The sequence below is a fragment of the Puntigrus tetrazona genome, chromosome 17 (assembly GCF_018831695.1).
Source record: "Puntigrus tetrazona isolate hp1 chromosome 17, ASM1883169v1, whole genome shotgun sequence".
In the NCBI taxonomy this organism is placed as follows: domain Eukaryota; kingdom Metazoa; phylum Chordata; class Actinopteri; order Cypriniformes; family Cyprinidae; genus Puntigrus; species Puntigrus tetrazona.
This window is the reverse complement of record NC_056715.1, coordinates 6,288,099-6,297,000: the sequence shown is the minus strand read 5'-3', so window position 1 is coordinate 6,297,000 and position 8,902 is coordinate 6,288,099.

Sequence of the window (8,902 nt, the reverse complement as noted above, 5' to 3'; positions counted from 1 at the left end):
TAGACAAAATTTTTTAGTATCACAATACAGTTTATTTCAAAGCTGCATTAATGAGGGACTCACTGTTATTTTACCCTTTAATTCTTTAACATTAAGAAATAAGGGCTTTGGTCAACCGGCTGAGGTTGAGGTGACAGAAGACGGCCCTAGAAGCCATAGAACCAAAACAGTGCAAAAGTATGTAAGTGAATTTATTCTATTTTATCAAATACCATCTCGGCTGCTCTTATTTCAGCGACTATAGACTTCAAAGGCCATGTCTCTGAAGGTTAAAAGGTCACACTAAGTGTTGCTAAATGGGATGGCCTAACCTACAGAGGGTTGTTTGGCCACTTATGACAGCTTTTGTTGATGAGCGGCAGTAATTTTTGTACTGGAATTTTAAAAGTTTAATTCAACCGTCTGAAAACAAAACATCCAAGTTGTATAAATGTGTTAACCTTGGTCTATTTATATGCTTAATAATATCAACCATACATAAAATTGCATCTTAGTAAGGTATTATATTACTTAGTACTGAAAATGCTTTAATTGCTCATTTTAACATTTGTATTGTTAGATATTAGGGTAAGGACTCTATTTTGATTATATAATGTAAGTTACCGTAAACTCACCAGTTTGCAATTAATCTTGAAATAGTCTAGGCGATGAAGAATTCATTTGTTTTATCCTTCAAGGCCAAGGAATCTAAGGACACATTTCAAGACTGTGTCTTAAGGATCTTCTGAAATGAGACAGTCCTCATCCTGCTGCTGTGACACATTCAGTCTTCGAATGCAGCCTTCGAGCAGAGACACAGCTAGAATCACTAATTGTAATGCGTTCTACTATTTTGTTTTATCATGGTGTGAACAGAAGTAATTTTGCTCTACTGTAAAAGGTGACACGTTGGAACCATAACCAAAAAAACATAAAAGAATCCTATATAAAAGAGATTTTATTTCAAAACATCGGTATTTGATACCAATACAATTAGGATGACTAGAGTGACAGCACTGCGTTGGAAAAAATATATATTAAACATTAGTATAGAATTACCGTTATAGCATCCCATTCTAGCCAATCCCAGCTCAAGATATAATTTATTTTTTATTTACATTATAAGAAGCGTAGCGCATGTAATTAATAGTAATTATGAGTATGTCAGGACAATAAACTTGGCCAATGACACTGAACTTCAGCAGCCAGTCTTATATTTCACATGCTTATCTTTTGTCTTCTGACTTTCCTTCTTTCTCTTTAATATCAGTCTTTGGCCGGGTTGTGCCGTTGTGTACTTGCTAGTCCACATATTTCAGCTGCCCACCTCTCTGATGATATAGGTAGAAAAAGATTAGTTCCCATTTACTAAGTCCCTCCAATCTGACTTTGATGAATGACCAGTACTTACCCAATCCTTATTGGTTCAAATTGAATGTAATCAAGATGAATGTTTCTTGCGGGTCCAATTATGTTCATGGTCTCTTGCTGGTTAAGATCCTCTTGCTTTACTACGATCAATAAGTTATTTATTGTTTTCATACCACTTTCCAGAGGATGTAAGGATCTACAGTACAGACGCCCCCACAAAAATATCCCTTATTCAGGTTTCTGATCAAATCACGCCTCTGCATAATGATTCAACATTCCACTTCGTTAGGTACTGCTAAAAGTATAATGGCCTGGGAAAAAACCCAATCTTAAAATGGATGACTAAGCTCAAAATCACATATTAGACTGGAAAATCCTATAAACATCTGGTAATATCGCTGTAAAGTACAATTCAAAGCTTTTTAAATCTGTAATAGGCCCATGGACAGGCTTAAACTTAAAAAAATAAATAAATAAAAGCTCATGTTACTTACTATTTTACTGTGCTAAATCCAACTATGTCAGCAGTAATCTAATTAAAGGCTATATTTACTGTTAAAGGCACACTCAGAAAGTTTTTGTCTCACTGGCTCTTTTTTATCGACGTGTTCTTGGACTTCATATTGACACCTATCTGAGCTCATTTATTTATTTATTTTTGAGTGCACACATCCATTAATGTACATTTTTAATGGACAAAACGGACAGAAACAGTCAATCTAAATGATTTTTCTTTTTTTCTTTTTTTACTTGTCCTGGCATTTATCCGGTAGGACTTTGTAGTTTGTTTTTAATGGCTCATGTAAAGGACTGCTTATTTATACAGTTCTGTTCAAAAGTTTAGGGTCAGTAAGATTTTTTAAATGTTTTTGAAAGTCTCTTATGCTCACAAATTTAGCAAAAAAAATATTTTACATATTTATACATAAAATACATATTTTAGACAATTTAAAATAACCATTTTCAATTTTAATAGGTTTTAAATTCTATGTGATGAATGTGAAATTCCAGTCATTTCTCCAGTTTCGAAAGTCACGTGATCTTTTTGGAGATATTTTTGGCGAAAATGATGAACGGAATGTTTAAATGCACTTTCTGAATAACAATATTAATGTAAAAAAAATAAATAAATCTTTTAAACACCAGATTTTTAAATCTTATTGTAGTTTAAAAAACATTCTAAAACCTTTAGTTTTAGTAATGCATTTGTACAGGATTAAATATTAGTCAGCCCTGTGTGTGTGTTTGTGTGCGTGTGTATTCAGTTTAATTATTTATCATAATTCTTTTATAAAATTAATTTATTGACTTTATAAAATTTTTATACACTTTATTAAATGTAACTGAATAATTTAACACACACACACACACACACACACACACACACACACACACACACACACACACATTAGAACAATATAAGAAGCTTAACATCCTATATGGGCAATGTAGTGCTATTTTGGGAGGCTCAGTCTAAATGTCAGGACAACAGACCTGGCCTCTGACACTCACCTGTGTTATCTGTGAAGCATGTGACGTTATCTCTCTTTCACTTGTCTGTGGTTCAGTCCATGGTGGCTCAGGCACTTGGTTGGGAACAGCGGCTTTGAATCAGGCGCTGTGCCTCTGCTTTCAAATGGAGAGCTTGTCACACACTGTATCCCTGGACTGTGCATGCAGGGACTAATATAACGCCGTGGGGCAGACTGCTGGTGGTGGTTGATAACCAGTCAGACAAATGGCTGATTGTGCCTGTGTGTTATATGCACACTGATGCAGGTGGGTGTTAGCAGCGTTCAATAGGCTTGCAATTTTACCCTCTAGCACAAACACTAGACAAGCACATACCCATAAGACATGGCTGACACGTGATATTCACACAAATGCACACAGAAACACATGCATATATGCAGTGCTCGGGAACATGTTACCTGACTTCAAGAGAAAATGACCATTAAACTGGCCATGCATTGTCAGCTGTATGGATGAGACGGCCGAGCGAGGTTTGGGGAGTGGACAGCGTCCTGTCAGGAATGCTCCAGTCTTTCTCTGGCAGGGTGTCAGCACCCATTCCCGGAGCAGTGATGTCTCACTGTCGTCGACAGACTGGAGGGGGGAGACGGGCCGTTCAAGCAGGTAGCAGGTAATCAGGAAGACGAGGGTTGAATAGCTGCAGCCAGGGAGGACAGGATGAGAAGAGATAGAAAGCAGAGGAGAAATAATGAGCATTGCTGGATTATTTCCTTTGTCATTCACACCAACAGTCAAACAACAAGCAATCAACACTCTCGTCAAATGTTTTCAGAGGATTTTGAGAGCTGATGCTACACTACAATAAATAAATAAAATAAAAGTACAGTATTTCTACCTGACTGGACCCTTATAATTGCTTTTGTTTATCTAATAAAAATAATGTAAGCATCAAACTTATGCAGTGCTGTTCATTCGTGTTTGATCTTCAATAAAACAAAGTTAAATGAGATACTTTCATGTGCATTGTAGATCTATTATTTTTTAAGCAATCAGACATGCACTTTTTGTCTGGCAGTAGATAAAGATAAAAAGAAAAAAAAACTTTGGGTCTCTTTTGACCTGATGAACTGCTCTAGCAGCCATACAAACAGCCTAGAAAACCCATTCAGATTGCAATGGCAAAATAGCTTAACAATTGCATATACAACATACAAGCAAAAAATACTCACAATGCACGATACTAAGTATATCAAGTATATAAGTATATACTATAAAATACTAAGCATCTCAGCAAACCACATAGTAATGCCTGGCAACCACATAGAACACCTTACCACCCTCGCACCAACAGGCTAACAACCATCCGAAACACTTTAGTAACCTCATAGCAATGTGTTAAAAACCATTCCACTGCATACAAAAGCACCTTGAATCTTAGCAATGCTTTGGCAACCATCTTAGCAAGCTCATATCGATGTGCTAACAACTACACAGACTCCTTAGCAACCATATACCAATGTGCTATTAGAACACCTTATAGCAACCTCATACCGATGAGCTAATAACCTCCTACAACATCTTAGCAACTAAATATAAACATGCTAACAATCTCACAGAACACCACAGCAAGCTAATACCGACACACTATCAAATATCCAATGCCCTGGCAACCTTAGCATGTAGGTAAGGATGCTAGAATGTTCTAACACCTTCCATAAAAAAGGCTAAGCCTGGTAATAAAGGCCGTTTTAAAGGGTTAATCACCTAAAGATGAAAATTTTGTCACTAATTATTCCCCCTCATGTCATTCCAAACATGTAAGACCTTTATGCAAAGGTCTTTGCACAAATTAAAATATTTATGATGAAATCCAAGAGCTCTCCATAGACAGCTACGCAACTACCACATTCAAGGCCCAGAAAGGAGACTCTTAAAATTGCTCAAATCTGATTCAATTTTCTAAAGCTACGGGAATACTTTCTGCACGAATAAAGCAAAAATGACGACATTATTCTACAATCCTTCTCTTTTGCGAAGGTTAAAGAAACGTAGCTTCATTAAATTAAGGCTGAAACACTGATGTTGCATGGACATTTTAAACAATGTCCTGACTTTCTATCTGGACCTTGAACATGTTTGCTGTGTCAATGCGGGAACAGAAAGCTCTCGGATTTAACATCTAAGGTGAACTAAGGTCTTAAGGGTTTGGAATGACATAATAATTAATAATTAATTGCATAATTTTTGTTTATGGGTGAACTTTTCCTTTAACCACTTCTTTATTTGGTAAGGTCTTAGCTGTTCAGCTACGACCAACTACTTTCAGCTTAAACCCGGCCAACTAGCAGGCTTAGCAACCAAAAAGCAACTTTCTAGCTTTTCTTTTATCAGAAATGATAAAAATCATCATCTCCAGTTTGAAGATGCTCAGGTATTACATAGGTTATCAGTCACAGGAAATAAACTAGCAAACAAAATATTAAATAGAAATGCAGAAGTGAACCAGGCCTCAAAATATAACCAGTAATATGACCTTACTACAGGAGAAAACACTTGCTAATTTGTTTTACTATGGGTATAAAATATTTACACACAATGCCTGAGGTGTTACAGCAATATGTTGCTTAAAGGCTGACCCCGGGCTAATGTTTTTCACCTTAATTGCCAAGTATAACTTAACACACACAATCACACACACATGCACACACAGTTTCTCATTCTCACAGAACGGAAAATAATTTCCTTATAGAAAGTACCTTGAATTATTGATATACTGTTTGAATGCCTATCTCTTATTGTTTTCGAAACATTGAGATTATCTATTATTAATAGCGCTCCCATGTGAGTGATCTGTCTCACTGCAGTTCTGAATTAATGAAACATGAGACGGTCCACAAAAAACGCCTACATTTCCGTCTTGTACAGTACACCTACTGTAGTGTAAAATCGCAAGCGATCAATAAAATGCTTAGTTTCAATTGATGTCAAAAAATGTAAAAAATAATAAATGAATCATGCATTATTCTATACTTTCATATATTTATTCAGATTTTGATGTCTGATAATAAGACTTACTGGCTCCGATGTTTCTGTCTGTCTTCATTTCAAATTCTCTTTCATTGAAACACAGCTCCCCATAGGACATAATTACTCACCAAACACTCAGCACCTATTGCTCCAAATGAGCTTGTGCTCTCTCTATATATGGCAGAATGTTATATTATTCTGATCTGGGGAATAGAGCGATTCACACTGAGTCAGAAACTAGACACATCATTAAGAAACGCTGTCTATACGACATCTTTTCAATTACGACTCACGTAGCAGCATTAAGAACCCCGAGAACAGAAGAGTGCGTACTGTAACCTCCAATAAAAAACAAATTAATTTGACGAGCATATAGAGAGTCCCAATGAAACTTTTTAAGAAGTTCTTTCAAAGCCGGACAGAAATCGGCCCTCAGACTCACGGCGGGAAACGTCTGCAGTCGGATACAGATCAAACCAAGAGAGATTAATATTCAAAGCTCCCGTGTTACCAGACAATACGTCTCTCTTTGCTAAAATGCAACCTCACTTGGTTTAGAAGCAGGCCGAGGGACATAATCTGGCCTAGTTCCCCTGATTTATGATGAGGTGTCAAACAAACTTTGGTAGACTTCTCCCCAGCTGACTTAAGTATGCAGGACTCCTGTTTCTTACGTATAATTAGCATGGATCCGAGGTTGTCATGATGGTGTCACTGCACACGAATGTGGGTGTTTCTTTGTATTTGCGAGTGTGTGTGAGTGTGAAATGAGTAATGACCCTGGAGAATGAGCCTCAAGGCCGTGTCAGGGGCAATGCGACTGTCACATCTGGGACAGAAGCCTCAGAGCCGTGAACCGTATCTCTACCGAAGGCTTCCAGCCCAAGCACACATCGCGACGCAGGATGCGTCGTTATCAAAGGAATAACAGTGTCGCAATTAATCATAAATGAAAAAAGACACACAGGGGGGAGAATTTCGGCGCTTCTACAAAGGCTTTAAAGAGATACATAAAAACGTGTGCTCTTAATGTGCTCTTAGCGTAGGTGTAACTGCTCCCGGCTAAGGTTGAGAACTCTCCGGTGCGTTTTAGCCAGGCTTTCCAACAATCGCACGCTCGTTTGGGAAAGGAAAGAGCCATTTAAAAATACGCCTCCCCTGGCTCCCAACCTATAAGTGATATTATAGAGATGGCAATCATGAAGCGGCTTTCGCTCCAAAGTCCCCAAAAGTGCTGTTACGAAGCGTGGAGGGTAACTCAAAGGTCTGACTCTAATGTGAAGCGTGCTCTCTCTCTGATGGTGCACAGCATCTATTTCCCGACCGCTCTTTTGGACACATGCAGCCATGCAGAGAGGCTTATAATAAGTTTCTACACTGTGGGCTGGTCAGCTCGGTGCACAAGATCTTGAAACTGTGTGGCTGAGGGGCATAGATGAAGCCCAGATCTCAGTCTGGTCTTTTAGTGGATCTGAGCTATAAACAGCTAGGTCTAGGCCTTTGTCAATACATTATTCACTGGATTAAAAAGATTAGCCTAAGAGTAAAGGGAGACCTGGTCTGGGGGAATAACAACAGAACATCTGTGGGGCAGGTTTACCATGTAGCTCAATGCATATATATTTTGAAGGCAAAGGGGATACATTGGATACATGCGTGACTATAGTTCTAAACTGATAAAATGGTTTTGTGGTTCAGTCCAAAGACTCAAATGTCCATTTAATTTCAATGGCACTTGTCTAATTAGGAAAAGCATGTTGTAGCATTACAGTAGAATCATGCCTCTTTCTTTTTATTATTTGTTTTTTTATTGACTTTTCCACCACATTTCAAAATATATATATAGTGTTTAATAAAATTAATTGGTGGAAATTACATTTTCACTTTTTATTTTTTATTTTAAATTTTTAATAACCAATTTATAGGTGAGATGATGTTAGTTGCTGAAAGTCAGAACAAGTCTGCAGATTTTGGGCAGCTAGGGTTGACAGATTTGACAGTTTCACATTGTATGATGGGCACAGACAAGCATCAGAGTAGGATTTCATCTAGACAGAGGGTATCAAACACGTTAGATATTTTGAGACAATTTTAGTACACATACTGTCTTCATTTGACGGGTGTCTCGTAGCACATTTCTGTGCGAATTTGTAGTCTTCAGAATTTGTACTGTGTGTGCCCTAAAAGTGTTTAAAAGTAAAAACAACTGAGTATGAAGCAGAATGTTTTTTTACGAAGCAGCAAGGTTTGGGACATACCAGAGGCTCAGTGACGTGCTGCTTCTCAATATTTCCGTCCTTTTCTGTGCATCCTATAACTATTTAAAACATGTCGCAAGTAAACATTTCAATCAATTGAATTTCCTACCGTATTGGAAAGAAATGAAGTGGCACGTTCATCTGCCAGTCGCAAGTCTTTCATGATAAGAACTCTTTTTATGTGCCTGCTTAATGATGCATTAATGTTAATGACCAAATCTATCTTTATAAAATCTAAAAACAGAATGCATTACATTATATATATGTATATATATATTCCCCAAAAAGGTGTATATAAAATTATTATTTTAGTGGTACTACTCCCTTAATTTTTCTTTTTTTCTGACAGTATACATATATATGTGTACAAAAAGTCTCCAGGTTCATTTTTTAAGTTTAATGAACACTTATTTTTACAGTTTTGACTGTAGCCAAAAACACATTTCTTCTCCGTAATCCTGCACTGTTATGAATATGAGGAACATGTATTTATTTTTTTGTACAAAAGACTTCATAAGAGCGAGAGTTAAGTGAGAGTTAAAGCAAGCATTAGCTTAATGAGGCAGTGAGCTTCTCAGAGGAACGGCACATCTTAACACAACAGCTTTTGTAGATGCTAAATTCCTGTTTCACAAAGGCAAAAAACCCGAACCCTCAGAGAGCACGAGTCTGCGGAAAATCATTAAAAGTGCATTGCGTTGGTATAATCAGTTCTCTGTGACTGCCCGATATCTTTTCATCTGGGTGAGACTACGCTAGGTTAATTCCTCACTAGTCGCCCATTTTAAGGCACC